Source organism: Pipistrellus kuhlii, unplaced genomic scaffold, assembly GCF_014108245.1.
Source record: "Pipistrellus kuhlii isolate mPipKuh1 unplaced genomic scaffold, mPipKuh1.p scaffold_m20_p_2, whole genome shotgun sequence".
Taxonomy (NCBI): Eukaryota; Metazoa; Chordata; class Mammalia; order Chiroptera; family Vespertilionidae; genus Pipistrellus; species Pipistrellus kuhlii.
The window spans coordinates 138,959,908-138,979,985 of record NW_023425515.1 but is presented as its reverse complement, the minus strand read 5'-3'; the positions used below and the strand labels follow the sequence as shown (position 1 = coordinate 138,979,985).

At 36.9% G+C, this 20,078-nt stretch overlaps 1 protein-coding gene across 36 annotated transcripts in view; it reads left to right on the top strand.

The window, feature by feature from the left end:
• Window positions 1–20,078, top strand: part of ADGRL2 (adhesion G protein-coupled receptor L2) — a 269,658-nt gene that overhangs the window by 46,496 nt on the left and 203,084 nt on the right. For all 36 annotated transcript variants that reach the window (XM_036447598.2, XM_045584407.1, XM_045584405.1 and 33 more), the window contains exon 2: window positions 14,957–14,998. The gene's annotated coding sequence lies outside the window, so the exon portion shown is untranslated. The remainder of the gene's footprint in view (window positions 1–14,956; window positions 14,999–20,078) is intronic.

The window sequence follows — 20,078 nt, the reverse complement described above, 5'->3', positions numbered from 1 at the left end:
AAGTACTAGAATAATATATTTCTCTTCCTGAGAAAAAGATTCTCACTGGATAAATGACAAACTGATGACAAGAAAAAAACTAAACAAACCATCTATCTAAGACAGCTCACCTAGCACCACTACCCACTTGTTTACACTCTTTTTCATCACCTTTCTTTATTTTCCTTATTAGTGCTTAAAATAACCTAGTATGCCACATATTGCTTATTTATTGTCTTCCCTCCCTTCCCCCACATCACTAAATGGTAAGCTCCATGAGAACAGGAAATGTGATCGATTTTTTTTTTTTAAACTATACCAGTAGTTTGCTTTCTTCCACTTCTTTCATTTGTGACATGTTTCTTATTCTCTGCATTTTGACTGCTTCCCTGTGTTTGTTTCTATGTATTGGGTAGAACTGCTAGGTTTCCTTGAATTGATAGAGTGGCCTTGTGTAGTAGATGTCCTATAGGGCCCAGAGGCTCAGCCTCCCCAGTCATCTGATTTGGACACTCTAAGTTCACCCCTTTGTGGCTGTGTGCACAATCTTCTTGTAGTTGAGCCTTCATTGCTGTTGGTGTCACTAGAAGGATTTGACCTCCAGGCCAATTGGCTGTGGGGACCGGCTGCAACTACAGTGGGACAGCTGCTGTGCAGGAGACACCTTTATGGGCAGGACTTGCTTCAGTGGGGCTTTGGTGTTCACTGAGTCTGCCCCTTGAGTGTGTCAATTATGGATATAAAGAGTTGTAATCTGGTATGATCTCACACTGGCCACTGGGTACACTGGCTCTTGGGTCTCCAGAGAGGTGTAAAGGCAGCCACTTCCCAGGGCCACCCAGCAGGAGCTACAGAGAGAGCTGCTGATTTCTCCTCTTTATATCGGGTTTGGCAGTGCCCATACATGGTCCAGCTATGAAGCAAGGCAGGCTGGTGCTGGGTCTTTGGCCTTTTACTGATAGGTCTGGGGGTCTCTGACCCAGTTGCAGCTTGTTTGACAGAGTTTTATCTGATAAAGGACAGGCTATTCATATCCAAAAGCCCCTGCACACAGCTTGGTTAGGGTTGTAAATTGGGTGGGGTAGGGTCTCAGGAAATCACCAGGCAGATCAAACAGAAATGGCTGCCAGTCAGCCCTGCAACCAGGGAGGTTCCAACATGGGAACAATGACCACTGCAAGCATCTCCATCTGGAAGAAAGTCGCCCCTGAGTTCCTGCCCCCATGCCAGCCAGTGAAGTTTCTCCTCCTATGTGTCTGGGTCCCCCAGAGCCTTGCACAGCACTAGAGCTCAGAGGAAGCAGGGCCTTGTAAGTTCAGTTAGTGCTGCCAGTCTTTTAAGAGGAGTAGCTGGGTCTCCAGCAGCCTGTGTTTCACTCAGCCCCAATCTGCACTGTAGTTCTTATTTCCCATAGGGACTTCTTTTCCAAGCTCTAGGACCCTGGGCTGGGTGTCTGATGTAGGTTTGGGACTTCTTGCTACTCTCCTGATTAAAACAGTGGCACATGTGGGTGCCAGACCAGCTCGTTCTGCTCCTCCACACTTCCTACCAGTCTCAGTGTGCTTTCTTCTTTACTTCTCTGGTTGTAGTACTTCCACTTAGCCAGCTTTCCAGGATTCTGGATGATGGTTGTTCTGTATTTTAGTTGTAATTTTGATGTGGTTGTGGGAGGCAGTGAGTACAGGCATTTGCCTACACCACCATCTTGATTTTCTGAGTTTTGTTTTTTTAAACACTACCTGACACATATAGATGTTTCTTAAATATTTCTTGAATAAATAAACTGGAAATTGTTTGGTGAATATAAGTTTATGACTAACTGAATAAAATTATATTTGTTGAAAAGATTTCTAAAATGTCTGTAGTGAGTTTGACAATATTTCTATTGTAATTGAGTTTCATATTCTCTTTTAGGATCATAATTCTGAATAGCATTTCTTATTATCCTAATATATAAAATCCCAGGGTCCATAATATCCAAAACGAAGATTGCCAGTGGTGCGGGGACAGCAACCCAGCAATGACTCCCAAGGGGGAAACGGATCAGGCCCAGAGAGAGTCCCAAAGAGAGAGACAGGATTTGATCCGCAGCCTCCCTGGCAGCTGTTGATCAGTTGTTGCCTCTCTCAGGCTTCACCAACAGCCATGCCTCTGGTTCTCTCCGGGCCTCCATGGGGCTGCTGATCAGCCCTGCCTCTCTGATCAGGCCTGGAGATAGGCCCAGAGACACTGACTGGCATAGAAACTGACCAATCAGAACCAAATCTGAGTGAACTGTGAGGAGCCAATGACTGTCTAGGAGGCAGAGCTTTTGATGCTGACTGGCATAGAAACTGACCAATCAGAATCAAATTGGCCAGCAATGGTGGGCAGGTGGGGATGAGATCAGGCCTGCAGGGGAAAGCAGTTAAGGGCAATCAGGCAGGCAGGCAGAGAAATTAGGGGCAATCAGGCAGGCAGGCAGACAAGTGAGTGGTTAGGAGCCAGTGGTGCTAGATTGTGAGAGGGATGTCTGATTGGAGAGGGTACAGGCTGGGATGAGGGAACCCCCCCCTTTGTGCACAAATTTTGTGCACTGGGCCACTAGTATAATATAATATATAAGTCATAGAAGTTAATATGAAATTCATACAGGTTTTATAACTGACACTGTTTTGCATAAATCTTCAATTTGGATGTGGTTTCTTATAATTGGCCAATTTCCCTGAAAGCAAGTAAGTAAAATGTATTGATTAATTGAGAACTGCAGTTAATTGGGTTTTTACTAAAATTTATTATACAGAACAGAGTAGCCACTCAATAAATATTTGTCAAATATGTGAAGTCTAGTTAGTTAAAATAGACTTATTATTTTGTTTTAGTTTCTCAAATAAAAATAAATTTTCAATTAAATATGAAGGTCATAACAGACATGTAAGCTATTTTAAAAATATCTCAAGTTCTTCTCATTCTCTTCCTCTTTTTTATTTTTCTTTCCCTCTTTTTATTTATTATCTTTCCTTCCCTTTCATTACTGAACAATTTTGTCCTAAACTCATTATGTGGAAGAAAGTAAGGAAGCTTCCATAGGGGCGTGAAATGGGAAGGCTTTGGTGGTCTAAAGAGCAGCATTAAAGTTTAAGGAGGTGAGAAGGACATCTGTGTGCAGAGGTTGGAGTGTTGGGCAGCAATAGGGAAGGAAATTGATTAAATAAGAGAATATATTAAAGATAATTGGGAGATAAGGTATTTATTGTTAAAGAAAGTAGTTACAAATATGAAAAGAGAGAAGCTACAATGAATCCTGTGGCACTGGTTTGGATAAAAGATATCAATGTGAACTCCTGGTATATAGATAAAGAGATAGATAACGATTTTATATATATATATACTAGAGGCCCAGTGCATGAAATTCATGCATGGGGGTGAGGGGCCTTCAGCCCAGCATGCACCCTCTTCATTCCAGAAACCCTCAGGGGATGTCTGACTGTCACAGGGATTGGGCCTAAACTGGCAGTCAGACATCCCTCTCATAATCTGGGACTGCTGGCTCTTACCACTCACCTATCTGCCTGCCTTGTTGCCCCTAACTGCCCTCCACTGCCAGCCTGGTCGCCCCTAAGCACCTCTACCTCAGCCCATGCCACTGTGGCTTTTTCTTGAAGGGTCTGGAAGATGTCCAATCTAATTAGCATATTACCCTTTTATTAGTATAGATAAATATTTGTCATATTATTCTCTACTTTTCTATGTATATTTAAAATACTCCAGAATATTTTAAGCAAATAAAAAATGGTCAGGTTGCAGAAATATAAAAGTTTTGAAATAAACCTGGTAGGCCTAAAAGCAACAACATTTGTGTAAAAGGGCATAAGTTGCAGTCAGCAACAAAACCTATTGTTAGGATTGCTTGGTTAATATTCTTTAGTTGGAAAGTCATGGTTTGGGCAAGGGAGAAAAGGAAACCAGCCCTATAAAAGGGAATGTCTGATTGGGCCATTGCCATAGCAGAGAGGGGCAGGTGAGCAAAGGTTCAGGCTGTCCCACAGGCAAGGATGTCTGTGTATATGGAACACCAGAGGACACCTGTCACACCTGAGACACAATTTGCTAACATAATTGCAGAGCTTAGGAAGAATCACTGTTTTTAAAACTAGTATTTCCATGACATATAAAATATATGTACATATAAATATACATGCACTCTTCTAAGCTTCCCCTGCCCTCCACTTAATATTCGGCTATGGCCTTCTTTTCATGTCAAGGAACTAGATGTATAGACATAATTTTTAATGGCTACAGTGTTATCCCTGACTGTTTGACATTACTATGGTTTACTTCACTAACCCTTTATTGTGGGGCAGGTTGCGTCTAGTTTCCCCTGGCATCAACAACTACAGTAAACATAATTGCTTATTTGACAGTTTACTTCAGACACATCCACAATATACTTATTAAAAAAATAAGAATTTTACCATTATTCTGAGATTAATAAAAACATTATAAGCAATGTGCCAACACATAGTAAGCATTGAGATTAAAAATGAATCACTTTTTCCATTTTCCTGCCAAAGATAGATAACCTGAATCCAATAATGAGTAAATAGAAGACAAACCTAAAATGAGGAACAGTTTACAAAATACGTAATTTGTAATCTTCAAAATGTTAAATCCATACTATTTAAAAGAAAACTGACAAAATCTTCCAGAATGAAAAAAAAAGACATAATAACTAAATCCAATGCTTTATTCTAAACTAGATCATTTTGCATAAAGCACATTATTGAGGCAAGAAGCCAAATTTGAATGGGGTCTAAAGATTATATGGTAGTGATGTACCACTTTTCTGATTTTGATGGTTGTATTTTAGTTATTAAAGAAATATTTTCTTGTTTGAAGAAAAAATACGTTAGAATATTCAGGACTAATAGGGTTGTGATATTAGAAAATTACTCTCAAATAATTTAGAAAAAATATCACTTGTACTGTAGCTGCAATATTTTTGTGACTTAAACTTTTTTCAAAATAAGAAAATAATTTTAAAAATTCAAGTTCAATGTCTTCTATGAAATTTTGTCATAATCCTGAAATAGTTGTAAGATCAATTTATAAAAAAAGAGTCTTATATTTAATGAATTTTTATAATACAATTTGTGGTAAGAATGCAGAGATGTTTCCCCCAGCCCCTTTTAAAATAAAGTGGAATAGTAACGAAAAAGAGCAATTATATTTTGTGAGATTTACAATGAAAATAAGACCCCTCTTGGCTCAGTGGTAGAGTGTTGGTCTGCGGACTGAAAGGTCCCAGGTTCGATTCCGATCAAGGGCATGTACATTGGTTGCGGGCACATCCCTAGTAGGGGGTGTGCAGGAGGCAGCTGGTCGATGTTTCTCTCTCACCAACGTTTCTAGCTCTCTATCTCTCTCTCCCTTCCTCTCTGTAAAAAATCAATAAAATATATTTTAAAAAAGAAAGAAAAAGAAAAGAAAAAAAGAAAGAAAAGAAAATAAGACCCCTCAGAAGTTTAATAGTATGGTTGTAATGATGATATTCTGGATTTTGTTGTTTTATAGTAAAGGCCTTTTTACATATTACTAGAGGCTTGGTGTACGAAAATTCATGCACTGGAGTGGGGGATCCCTCAGCCCGGCCTGACCCTTCTCACAGTCCAGGAGTCCTCAGGGGTGGGCATCCCGGCAATCAGGGGAAGGCATCACCCCATCACACCTCTGGTGCTGCCACTGGCAGCAGCGCAAGCCTTGGCTGGCCCTGGTTACCTGAGCCTTGGGTGGCCCTGGGCAGCTGGGGAGGTAAGGGAACTGGGGGCTCCAGAGGCAGGTTCACAGAGCGGCTAGGCCTGCCTAGAGTGGAGCCCAGCCTTGCCACATGCCTGACTCCCCGGGTCAGGTAGACTGAGGGGACTGGGAGCCACCATCTTGTGGCTGTAGGCACTGCCATCTTTGAGGGTGGGTCAGTCAGTTAGCATATTCTCTCCTTATTGGTGGTGGGCACTGCCATCTTCGTGACAGTATGGGGGTCAATTAGCATATTCCCTCTTTATTAGATAGGACTAGAGGCCTGGTGCATGAAATTCATGCATGGGGGGAGGAGTGTGTATCTCTCAGCCCAGCTGGGACCCCTTGAGGGATGTCCGGCAGTCTGACATCCCTCTCACAATCCAGGACTGCTAGCTCCCAACTGCTCGCCTGCCTGTCTGTTTGATTACCTCTAATCACTTCTGCCTGCTAACCTGACTTCCCCCTAACCACTCCCTTACCAGCCTGATCAACCCCTAGTTGCTCCCCTGCTGGCCCAATTGCTCCTAACTGCCCTCCCCTGCCTGCCTGGTCACCCATAACTGCCTGCCTGCCAGCCTGGTTGCCCCCAACTTCCCGTCCCTGCAGGCCTTGTCCCTCCCAACTGTCTTCCCCTGAGATCTGGTCACACCCAAATGTCCTCCTCTGCTGGCCCAGTTACCCCTAACTGCCCTTCCCTGCATTCCTGATCACTCCAACTGCCCTCCTTTGCAGGCCTGGTCCCTCCTAACTACCCTCCCCTGCTGGCCATCTTATGGTGGCCATCTTATGTGTTGGAGTGATGGTCAGTTTGCATATTACCTCTTCATTATATAGAATAGTAAGACGGAGTCAAATACCTACAATTGATATTGAAATATCAATCAATAGCATCTGACCAGGAAAAAAAATTCATTGTACTTTCCTAGTGACAGAAAAGTGAGTAAAATTGACATGTGCACAGGTAACATTTTATATTTACTTATATTGATATAATAAAATTATTTTCAAATAGCATGCCAAATAATAGGTTACAGTGTTTCCTGGCTGCATGAACTTAAAGTGAGTTCCAGCAAGAACAGACCATATAGGCCCTGCATGGGGAGAATCCTAGCATGACGCTGCAGACATCACTGAGTCTGTTCAATGTTATAGATGTCTTGGTGTGCAAGAGACACAGCCAAAATTAGAACAGCAAGTAAATTTTTTGAAGTGGAGCTTGAGTGTGCTATAAAGAAGGATTTGCTGAAAAGTACATTGGTGTACTTGGGAAAACTGGATGATTTTCTTTAAAACAAAATGTGAAAGTGTGTAATTTCAGAAATTATGACACTGCAATATCAAGCTTGGCAATTTGGATTTTATATATTAAAAAATTTAGATTAGAAAATTAAACATGTAGGGGAATAAATAAAAATATTTTACTCATGTTTGATCTCTAATTTAGTTGGTCCATCAAGAAATAGTTTTTAACATATTTGGCACTTAAAATATCTAGAAGATCACCATTATTTTCCCATTACTAGCAAAGGACCACTGAGGTTGTATATCTTTTTCCAAAGGTAAGGGAAGTTTAAAGGATACTGTCTTTTGAATATGCCTTTCTGTTATGGGGGAAATTCTCTTTATTCTTTTAGAAGATAGAACTGTGGTTTAAAGGATTTGGAGCATAATTGAAGGGGTGAGGCATATGGGGGCCCAGGTTATCTGAGATTTGCTGGCCTTTCATGGAAAGACTTTGCCTCATGTCTACATGTCTGCCAGCCCACAGGGAGTTCCTGCAGGCCAGGCACTGTGGTGTGATGATAGAAGCTAAGAAATAATAAGCCTTCATTTGTGAGAAAATTAACTTTTCACAAATATTATGATTTGAAGAATTGTACAGTGTTCACTTAAGAAAACAGAGTTCCATGTTACTAAGGATAAGGTAGATAAGTAACACATTGGGTTCAAAATACAATTCTGCTCTATATCTATGGAAACAAACTAATTATTTAATCTCTTTGTGCCACATTTTCTTTATATGTGAAATGAGGGTAATAACATCCAAATCATAAGCTTATATGAGATTAAATGAGATAACATGTGTAAATTACCCAAAGTAGTAACTGGGACATAGGAAGCACTAATTCCTTGTTATTATTTTAATTATGGGAAATCGTGGAGCAAAGATCAAGTTATCAAGCAAAAATAGAAGCACCACTAAGAAATCAGCGATTTCTTAGAACATATTTTGATTGATCATTATCTGAATAAGCATACTTATTGGTATGTAGCTGACACTATATTAGGGCATGCAAGTACTCTTTTTTAAAAAACTACAGAAATGGAGATGACAATAGCAGTATTCCTCACAGCATTGTTATAATAATTTAATTATAAAACTTAGCAATTTGCCTGGCACTACTAATAAGCACTCAAAAGAAAAGAAAAAAAAAAACTCTAGTTGTACAATTATTGCTGCTGCTGCTGCTGCTGATGATCTAATAAGATCAGAGTTTGAGAAATACATGTGAAGGCATAATTACAATTCTATAGTAAAATAAGAACAAGAGTTAACATTACAAGTCTTTTTAAGAATGAATATGGTTTTTCCAGATGGAAAGAACAGGAAGAATATTCATGGATTCCCCATGTGTTTTATCTAAACTTGACTTGTTTACAATGAGTCACTGGACCCACAATTATTCCATTGAGAAAGTACTTTTGAATTGACCATGTCCATACAAACTAATCAATCAACAAGTAATTGAACACTAAACCTGTGAAATATTCAGATAAAGTATAAGAGAGCCTCCCAGCTGGTTTTTCTGTATCCACAGTCTCCCTTCGTTACCATACATTTCATGAGATTGATACACTGATCTTCATAAATGCAGTTTAACAACCTAAGAATGTAAAGTCATTCTCAAATGCCTGCTGTATCAAAGCCAAACGACTTTGTCTGGCTTTAAGGGTTCTCTACAGTCTTGCCATTCAGAGTATTGCACCCGTACCAACAACACCTGGGAACTTGTTAGAATACTAGATAATCTCACAACTCAATCTAGACCTATTAGGGTCTGCAGCTTAACAAGATCCCCAGGTATGCAAATCGAGGCTTGAGAAACGCTGCTCCACAACATCCACTAATCTAAACCAAACAAAATCACAACTAACCCATAACACAACCCATAGTCCCATCAAGCAGAATTCAATATTTCATTAATATTTTTGCATCCAAAGTAATCCCTTTGCTCATGTTCTTAACTCTACTAGACATACCTTATTTCCTTCCTGCCTACTATCTAAGTCCCATCCATTCTTGAAGGTCTAGTGGAAAGTCTCATATCATCCACCAAACTAAGACCAGTGAAGCCACACTAACTTGCTGAATACTCTTGCATTTAGGTCAACACCATTTTATTATTATTATTCATTCCTTATTAATTGAATAATCATTTTCTGAATGCTTGCAATTGTTTACCAGGCCCTATGGCACTATCCAGATGCAAACAAAAATCAGACTTTCCCTGCCCTCATTAAGCTCTCAATCAGAGCAATAATAGTTCAGTAAAAAACCTTAAAGTCCAAGTGGGTAGATGGAGGGGTGCAGGACCATATAGGATAAAGCTATATGATTTGTGTTTTGAGGATATTAAAACTACTTAAATAAAGGAAGTGATTTTAAAATATATTAAGACTTTTGTGGTATGAAATAGGTTAGACATTTCAATTGTTAGAGACAAGACTAACACAAGAGATATTGTTTCATGTCCATTTCACAATCATTTAGTTAGACCATTGTGTTTTTTACAGATGAGCAATGGCTTTCTTCATTCATTCAACAAATATCAGAATGTTAAAAGAGCTCTTCTTTGTCTTTGTCTGCCTCCTTAAGTTTAGACATGGTAGGCACTGAGTAAATATCAATACTTGTTGATTGAAGACTGTCTTTGATCTGAAGTCGGGGCCTAGGTTTACACACGTGGAACAACCGTGGCACAAATGCGGCCCTCTCCTCCTACTGCTGCTAATCCTGACATAAGGAAACGTTCATGAGTTTGCAAGGACACTTCAGTTTACTAGTGGTGTCATTCGGATCAAAAAGTTCCTTCAGGGTGCCATGGGAGTTTCTGTTTCTCTGTAGCTAATGTTTGTGCTCACCAGAGACTGTGTTGGAGCACAGCCAACCAAATGGAATTGGCTAGTAAAAGCTTTTGTGGGTGAGCATTTTGGAAACAAGTTTCAAGACCATTTGCCAACAAAGACTCAGCAACACAGACTCAGCAGGTGGAATTTAAAACAACATAAGTTAATGTAAAGGTTTGGCCTTTACAGGGGCAGTGGAGATTTAAACACTTAATGAAAATTGTAATATTCTATCATCTTTGAGAGTAAAAGTGAAAGTTAGTTTTTTCTTGTTATTGCAAAACCAGTAATCAGTTCTTTAGACAGAAACAGAGGCTTCTGGTAGACAGACATTCTTCAAAAGGTCTCAAGGCTCACGCTCCAAACAGCGCTGGCGTGCACTAAGGTTAGATATTATGCAAGACCTTTTTGGAGCCCCTTGGTTCTTTCCATGTGATTCAAATCACATCAGGAAACTTCAAAACTAACCAAAGTAAAAAGATTATTTCCAACTTATGTAGACTAGAACTATACAGGATCTGGTGTCACACAAAAAGTGTGCATTACTTTGACTGAATAATAAGTAATTTCCTCTTCAAATTGGTTACTACTTAGCTTTTTTTTTTTTTTTTTTTTTAACATATGTATTTTTGTATTGACTTCAGAGAGGAAGGGAGAGGGAGAGATAGAAACATCAATGATGACAGAGAATCATTGGTTGGCTGCCTTCTACATGTCCCCTACTGGGAATTGAGCCCACAACCTGGGCATGTGCCCTGACTGGAAATCAAGCCTTGACCTCCTGGTTCATACATAGGTCAACACCTAACCACTGAACAACACAGGCCAGGGAGTTACAACTTTCCTTTATCTTACTCAGCAATCTCGCTAAAGATGAGCATTCCCACATGATGTGCAATTTTCTCTTCAGCTTTTAATTTCTCTGGGTACAGAAGAAAAACTCTGGATCCTTAATTGAGCAATTAATATTTATTAAGTGAATATAGAGTTTGAAGTTGGTGCCAAAATCTTCCTTTCATCAAGAGAACCAGTCTGACGGACGCAGTGGTGCAGCACCCAGCTTTAGGCAGAAGAGCCAGGTCAAGACTGAAAGGGGAACTCATTGTTCTCTAGTCACTCCCTGGCATCTACTGAGGTTCTTGAAAGAATGCCAATTAGGAACTATTTACATGTACCCTTGGAGGTTTTAGATAACTCTTCACTAAGAACTATTTGGTTTTCTCATTTAGACCATTTCTCCAGAGTAGGATTTGCAAACTTGCTGCTGAATATGCTGTTTGCAGATCGTGGCTAGGTTTCCATACCGACATAAAATACTGGTACTTGAAAAATTCATTAAAGAAGTGACTCGTCCTAACTCCCAGATCTAAATTTGAGGAGTGGTTCTACTATATTTTCTATAATGTTGTCCCAGAATTCAGGCAGCAGGAAAGAAAGAGTTCATATGCAAATAGTTTATGGAATGTGTCCAGACAAGGAACTTGCTGCTTCAGACCTTGTGCCATTAAGAACTTGGAATTGTTTTAAGCTTTTCTTTATATAGAAATCCACTTATCTGAATTTCTACCACTCATCTCAGTTTTCTAAAACACTGGTCTCCTTTACATAAGAAAACTCCTAAAGTTATACGGCTTCCAAACTTCATAATTATTGAGAAATTAGCTTTTTAATAATCACATTTTGAGCATAGTCTGCTAATACTCAGCCTAATTACAATTTTAAAATACATAAGACCTGTATTTTAAATAATCTTATTTATATTTGGTTAACTTTTGATTGAATGTTCTATTTAGTCACCATATATATATATATATATATATATATATATATATATAGTAACTTGCTGCTGACCCAGCCACAGAAAACATCTTTTAGACTGCCTACATTAATGAAAATTTTATTAGACACTACCAAATGTTGATTGAAAAAACATGCTAAAATATTACTGTCAGCCACTGGTGTACAATTTCTTACCAGAGAACTATACAACTTCAGGATAAAATGTTTACTGAAAATGATACATATTTTAGCAGCCACTAAAATTGTTAGGAAGACTTTAGATCACTGCTTCTTAATTATAGTTTAAAATTTATTACATAGGATCAAATTAAAATATAGTTACCATTTGCAAAATTCCAAACATTTATGAAAATATCATTTGCTAACACTTTAAATCAGACTCAAAGACAGTTTAAATATTTCTTATATGCCTACTAAAGTTTCTCTAGTCTTTTGCAAAATGCTAAAGTGATCATTTGCCCAACAATGCATATGATTAATATTCACCCAAGTGACATCAACATTTAATGCATCATGCCTTTACTTCCCATTAAAATTGTATTATTGAGGCTTGACCAGAAGGTTTTCATGCTTGGTCCTCCATATAAGTTGATACTCTATAGTAGTTCTCTTACATCGGGTTTTCCCCCTGTCTTCAGTTATTATCCTTTCTCTTACCTGCTTTCAAGAAATAGAAAAAGCCTTTTCTATGTATCAATCCAAAGTATGTTCCCATAAATGGGAAATAATTCAGTAGTCTTGTTGGGGGTTGATATTTGAATATTAGAAGTTGTTTCCTTTACTTGTTGGCTTGCCTATGCCTATTGAAGTCAGGTGACCCATGGTAGTGACTTGTTGGAGTGCATTTTGAATTAGTAGAAAACTTCTAATAGACAAAAGATGGCAGATTTAGCAAAAGAAGAAAAAATGAAGTACAAAAGTCGAAATGCATATTCTTTTTAAAAATATATATTTTTATTGATTTCAGAGATGAAAGGAGAGGGAGAGATAGAAACATTAATGATGAGAGAATCATTAAGTGGCTGCCTCCTGCAGGCCCCCTACTGAGGATTGAGCCCACATCTTAGACATGTGCCCTTGACTGGAATCAAACCCAGGACCCTTCAGTCTGTAGGCTGATACTCTATCCACTGAGCCAAACCAGCTAGGGCCCAAATGCATATTTTTATCAAGTCTTATACTTGCCCAACAGCTACAAGCCTCTCTGAAAATATTTGTATGTGTGGGTGGAGGCAAGTTGCCCAATAAATTATAAGAACTGTTATCAGATTCATCAGGACTTGGTTGTAAATTTGACTACAGTTTTGGCTCATAACGAAACGAGGAGGAAATATCTGATTAAAGTGTGCATTGCTGCTGAGGCAACTAATGTTGCCATAGCAATTGAAATGAAATGTGCAAGAAGATAAAAAATCTAACCCCTTTAATAGTTTTGAAAGTGAATGCACTGCCAATAGGAAAAGTTGTCTACAGTAGTAAGATAAAACACATTCCTCATGGAAAGTCTGTTTACTAGAGTTTTGTTGTACTCTTTCTAAATACATTGCTTTAGGTGTCTAATTTGAATGTTCTCCTTTAATAATCAAATACAGTTTTGACCTTGGATGCAGCTGCCTAGAATTTCTGCTGGATTATTTGTATCAAGGGAGTAGACATCTATAAAAAATATCCAATTTTTCCCTCTAGTTCTTAAAAAAGTGTACTAAAGCCAAAGCTGTCTTATTTGAGGTTGGAATTCAGTAATATCTAGAACGTGCTGCCCTCTTCAGGAGCTAGTGTTTAAAATATTTTGATAAAATTTTTAATCCATTTAGAAATTATAAATATGAGTTATAATATCAAAAATTGTATTAATAATTCTTTAGGAATAAAAACCACATGCAACAAAGTATGTCTATGTTTAAACTTTTTCCATTAAAAATCTTTCATTAAAAATCAATAAGTAAAACTTTTAAAATAAATTAATATATTATTTACTATGAAAAAATAATTTTCTTAAAAGAAACTGCATTTGTGGGGAGAATTCCTAAGTTATTACAATTCCAACTCCCATATTTACTATAAAAATGTTTCTAAAAGAGTAAAATATCCAAAAAATAAAATATTCTCTATGTGAAAATATTAAGATACACTTTAAATCATAATTTTATTCTCCAGCAAAAAGCCAGTAGATTTGTGAAGATAATATTTATACTTTGAAATTTTAGCTAGTTGTCATTTGCAGAAATAGTACCTTTCCTGGAAATAATAGTTTCAAATTACAATAACACATAATTTTTATTCAAAATACTTCACTTGTAATATTGAAAGATCTGAAACGTCATCATCCAAAAATTCAAACAAATTATTTTTCTGCTTATGTTACTTACTAAAATTTCTTTAGCCATCATCTAATTTTGGCAGAAGGAGATGAATTCAGAATGTTTTTTCTAAATTAAGTTTAGGACACTTAAAAACAAACAAAAAATGACTGACACTAATAACATTAATTACCAAGATATAAGAAAAGGATAATTTGTTATACTCTGACATGTTCCTTTTTATTAGAGATTTTGAGGTTATTTTGTACTAATAAAAATGTGAAAATAAATGTTAATTAAAAAATTTTAAAACAAAAAAATCAGTAACAAATATCATTTCAAAATACAATTTTTTCTAGTTTTTATTATGTGATACAATTAAAACCTTGTTTACAACCAAAAGAAAATCATAAAAAAGTAGATAGCTCTTTATCATCATTTATTCAGTGGGAAAAAGGAGGAGCTTAGATTCCTAATTTGTTTCTCAGCTTTCACATCAGATTTTTAGGTCAAGATTCCAAACAGGAAATTTACTTACATATAAATGATAAAATGGTCATTATGTTGAATCTAGAAAAGTAAACTGCCGCTCAATTTTCCCTTTGAGTTTTAGATGCAAAACAGTTGACCCATGTCTATCAATGTAAAATTCTACAGAGCCAAAGGAAGAAGGAAAAAAACAAAAAAACAAAAAAAACACCTGTTGACAATATTCTCTTGAGCCTATAAGATTTGTTTTGTGGAAAATAAAATGCTTTATTCTTGACTTTGAAAGTACTTATCACAACAATTGCTTAATCCTAAAGTAGCTCTGTCCAAAGCACATAATGCATGTTCAAGAATTCTTACAACACTAATTTGTGTTTTCTGCAATAGATTTACTTCATTTTTGTTTTGTTTTTGATGCATTATACTTGGTAGTTGGGATCCCTGTGGATGGGGGTATAATTCATATTTTCTTTTCTTTCCAGTGAATTCACGGCACAATGATAAATTTCATCTTTCCCAGAATGGTGAGTAAAAAGCTCTTTCTACATTTGATAGTACTGAAGACAAGTGAGAAAAAGTGAATTATTAAAATAAAAGTGAAATATCATTGTTAAATGTGTTGAATGATCTGGTAATTATAAGGTATCTTATACTCTTGAAGTAAATAGATGTCATATTTAAATTCTATAGCCATTTCAAAACTCTCACCACGTATGCTAGAGGCTCTTCAAAGGAAATATAAGGTTTTGCCTTCTCTGGGGGATTGCAGTTGAACATAGTGGAGTTTATATTTTGTTGTCTGGGATAAGTTACTTAAAAATATCACAGATATAGAAATAAATGTGGTGTACATTCTGTGAGCAGAAAGAAAAAGCATTTCTGGGATACAAATTGAGAATGAGTGAGTGAATATGAATTCTTTGGAATTTGTAATATTGCATAAAAACTGTCATTTATATTTGACCAGGACTTTGCAGCATCTGCAAATTTTAAAAGTATTTGTTTTCTAAGACATATAGCATAACTTCTAGGCAAATTAGCTACTGTATTATTTTGTCTAAACACATAGTTTTGTTGTCTCTATGCTTTATGAGTTAAAAAGGCAATATTTAATTTTAGTCTCTAACTGTAACCTCTTTACAATCCAAATAACAATAAAATTAATCTTACTGAGTGGAAAAAGTTATTGTAAAATGATATTGCTCAGCAAGTTGTCCCCTATGAAGTTTTTCCCCAAATGGTTCTTAGATATTCCACATAAAAGAAAGAATTTCTCCTTGTAGAAAAAAAAATCACTTTGAAATAAATCAATCATCAAAAAATACTATGTTAACTAAAAAAAAAAGTAGGGCACAAAATACAGACATTATATTTTGTATGTCTGTGTGCTTGTGTATTGAGGGAAGAGAATATTTATATCATACTGTAGGCTTAGAAAAAAAGATTCACAAAACAGTAGGAAAATGGGTAGTTTAATAGTTTTTATTCCTTCTTCATTCTGAATTTCCTAAATTAAATATGTATTAGTCTTATAGTAAAAACAAAAGCACTTTTTGAGAAATAGGCTATTTGAAATAGTACCAATTTCATAATAAAAATAATCTTATACCATTAAAAGAAAAACAACTACCTAATCCCAGAAGAAACTAAAAATCTATGTATATAAAAACCTAAGTGACTGTTATGATCAAACAACTTGTCAACCAGATACTATGGCATGCACTGACCACCAGGGGGCAGATGATCAATGCAAGAGCTGTCCCCTGATGTTCAGTGCACTCCCACAGCCAATCTCCTGCAGCCAGCCAACTTCCTGCAGACTCTCCCCCCTGCTGGCCAGCCCCAATAGGCTCCAATTGCCAGCCAGGACTAGGGAACCCACTCATGCACAAATTTGTGCATCAGGCTTCTAGTATAAAATAAAAATTAATTAACCCTAGCTGGTTTGGCTCAATAGATAGAACATTGGCTTGTGGATGGAAGGGTCCCAGGTTCAATACCAGTCAAGAGCACCTACAGTGGTCACAGTCTCCTCCCCAGCCTGGTCTTTGGTTGGAGTGCAGGCAGGAGGCAACCAAATTTCTCTAGATATTTCTCTCTCTTTCCCTCTGTCTTCCACTCTCTCTAAAATTCAATGGAAAAATATCCTCTGGTGATGATTAAAATAAAAACTAATTTGATAAAATTAAAAGATTTAAAGTGAGGGTAAAGCTATTTTATTAATTTTACTCCAATACAAAAGAATCCAGGCATATGTGTGAAAAAGTAAAGATTTAAAAACTAAAATAAAAAAGACCTGCAACTTCACATTGGTTTTCAGTATATAAGAATTTGTTATTTTATGGACTTTTTTCATAAGAACAAAAGGTCTGGCTAGAAAAAGCTAAAATATGAAAGTAAAATTTTAAAAATAAACTCACACATCAGGAATCAAACCCGTGACCTTCAATGCACAGGCTGTTGAGTGGAAGGGAGGGATGAGAGGAGAGAGAGAGAAACATCAATGTCAGAGAGACACAATGATGGGTTGTCTCCTGCATATGCCCCAACTGGGGCCAGGGATAGAACCTATGACCAAGATCCTTGCGCTTGACCAGGAATCAAACCCATGACCTTCAGTGCGCAGGTGAATGCTCTAACCACTGAGGAAACTATTCAGGGACACCTTTCTGTATTTGATAGTACTGAACACACATAAGAAAAAGTGAAGTGTTACTAGTATAATAAAAGTGAAATAAATACTATTCACATTAATGCTTCCCAAATCTTCACTTTCAGAACTGGTTTTGTGATTGTGTAGCTCACAAACTAAAGAAGATACTATAAAGGCTTAGAGCATTGAAAAGTTGGAGTCTTTGTGTACCCATTCCCCACTGGTAAAAATTAAGGGATTAAAGGCCAGTTGTATGATTTTGGGTAAGATAATTCATATACTAGTACTTGGGTTTAAAATTTCTGATGTGTTAAATCAGTCAGTTATACTGGAAATTTTTTTAATAAAATCTAAATTCCTTTCTAGCCCTAGAATTTTGCAATACATGGATATATCTTTAAACTTATTATATAGAGAATAAGATAATACTGTGAGATTTGGAGTCATTAGAATGAGAAAGGTTTTAATGAATTAGAAGCTAATTTCATACATTTGCAAAATTCACTTATACTAGTATTAGAAGTCTCATCCAAATTATATTATGTAAGAGAGAGATTATGCATGTGTATCTTGATAATATTCTTTCCATATTATTATTTTTAAAATGTACTTTAAAATTTAACCTGAATTTTCTCACTTTGCTCTGAATGAGATAACACTGTATGTTATGTGTGAAAGGAAATCTAGCTTTAGTCTTTTCTGAAGATTAGGGAGCCAAATTCCTACATATATTTGTATATAGACATGTATATTTTAAATAATTTTATGCTACCAAGATGCTAGCTAATCTGCTAGATTGGAGAATCAAAATTCATAATTTTGTTTTTGTATCCATTCTATACCACCATTAGTACTACTAACATATCACAGCATTTTATATAGAAAGCATTTTAACAAAATTAACCTCCTGTCTATAACCAGTGCAAGGTAAATATGATAAATTATTGGATAAATAAAACATCTGGCCAGGACCTATTTGGCTCAGTGGATAGAGCAGCGGCCTGGGGACTGAAAGGTCCCAGGTTCAATTCTGGTCAAGGGCATGTACCTTGGTTGTGGGCGCATCCCCAGTAGGGGGTGTGCAAGAGGCAGCTGATCGATGATTCTCTCTCATCGGTATTTCTAACTCTCTATCCCTCTCTCTTCCTCTCTGTGAAAAAAATCAATAAAATATATTAAAAAAAACCAACAACAACAAAAAACATCTGTTTATTCAAACTCTTTTTTTTTAATTTGTAAGTGTGCAAATTTAAGCACACAGATGTTCCGAATTACTATATGTATGGAATTGAAATATAGATACATATTTTGTAGTTATATATCTATTAAAGCTAAACTTTAAAACAATAAGTTTTTAGCATTACCAAGTTTTTAAAATATAGATTGGTGATAAATGTCAACTATTTAAATAAAACTATTTTCTCAATATAATTAATCTGCATTTCAACAAAATAGATTTTTTTCTCTCATTCCCAAATCTGGCTGTTCTTAATGAACATGGATTGAATGCATATTTCTGTGAATAGTCACAGCATCTAATCTTCAATCAACAATCTACACTAATAAAAGAGAAAGATGCAAATTGACCATACCATCACAAAGCTCACCAGCCAATCAGGAATGAGTATGCAAATTAACCAAACAAAGATGGTGGGTTAATTTGCATCCACAGGCACCGAGTGGCCAGGAGCAGGGCACTTGTATTATTGCCATGGCAACAATGTAGGTGTTATGCACTGCCCCAGCTACTCCGGGCCTCTGGGGCAGCATAGGAAGGCAGAAAGGCAGCTCTGGGCCAGAATGAAGGCAGTGCTGGCAGCCAGGGGAAAGAAGGCCCATTCAAGCATGAATCTTCGTGCATGGAGCCGCTATTCTATATGTATAAAAGGCTAATATGATGTGTCTGACCATCCAACTGGTCACTATAATGCACACTGACCACCAGGGGTCAGACACTCAATGCAAGAGATGCTGTAATGCACACTGGCCATTTACAGAGAAACAGCACCATGGACCTGGCACCCACAAAGCAACACTCATCTTCTCCCAAATGGGACACAGGCCCCACCATCACCCAGAGCGACACCCCATCAAATTGCAGCCAACACTGTTGAGACCCCATGGCCCAAAATACAACCCACAGCCCAGCCCAGCCCTGAAACAGTGGCTGTAGGCACCGGGTAAATGGTGTCTGGCTTATTCTTCCTAGGAACTAGCCTCCTTGGAGTTTCTTTAACTCAGGAACTAGACTTACTTTATAGCCAGATGCAAACATTTTACACTTTAACCAAATGTCTATGAAGTGTTTTCATGTGCCTCATCTCATTTGATCCTCACAGAAGTCCTGGAGTAGGTACATAGGAAACTTGGTGGAATTCTATTTTCTCTTAATTAGCCAGAAGATGGAGATTTAGAAAGTTTAGAAACTTGATTCAACTGAAAAGAAATAAGAAATGGTGGACCTTGAAAATGACTTCAGGTTTCCTCACTGCACAGAATATAGTCAAACACTGTTGCAGTCAAATATTTTACCTTTTGATCTCCCTGTGTGTTCTACAATAATAAATCTGCTTCATGTTGATATTTACTGCTGTGCTGCTCACAATTACCTGAAAGAGAAGTTGGGTGCTTCAGTGGACTGGAAAAAAATTAGCTAAATAAGAAAGCAGATCTAATTAAGCAAGTTTAGTCTTTATATATAAAAGGCTAAGTTGACTCATGCATGGGCAAGACATATACAGCTTTTGCTGACACCAATCACACGTGTGTGTTTCAATCTGTCATTGTTGATCAAGAATTTGGTTGACACTTCTATTATAGAGAAAGGGTGACTAGCAATATTAAAATATTTCTTCTAATTAATTTCCTTTCAATGTGCATGAATCCATGCACCAGGCCACTAGTATAATATATTTTACTTCTGTGGACATTAATAAAAATATTTTAATTTT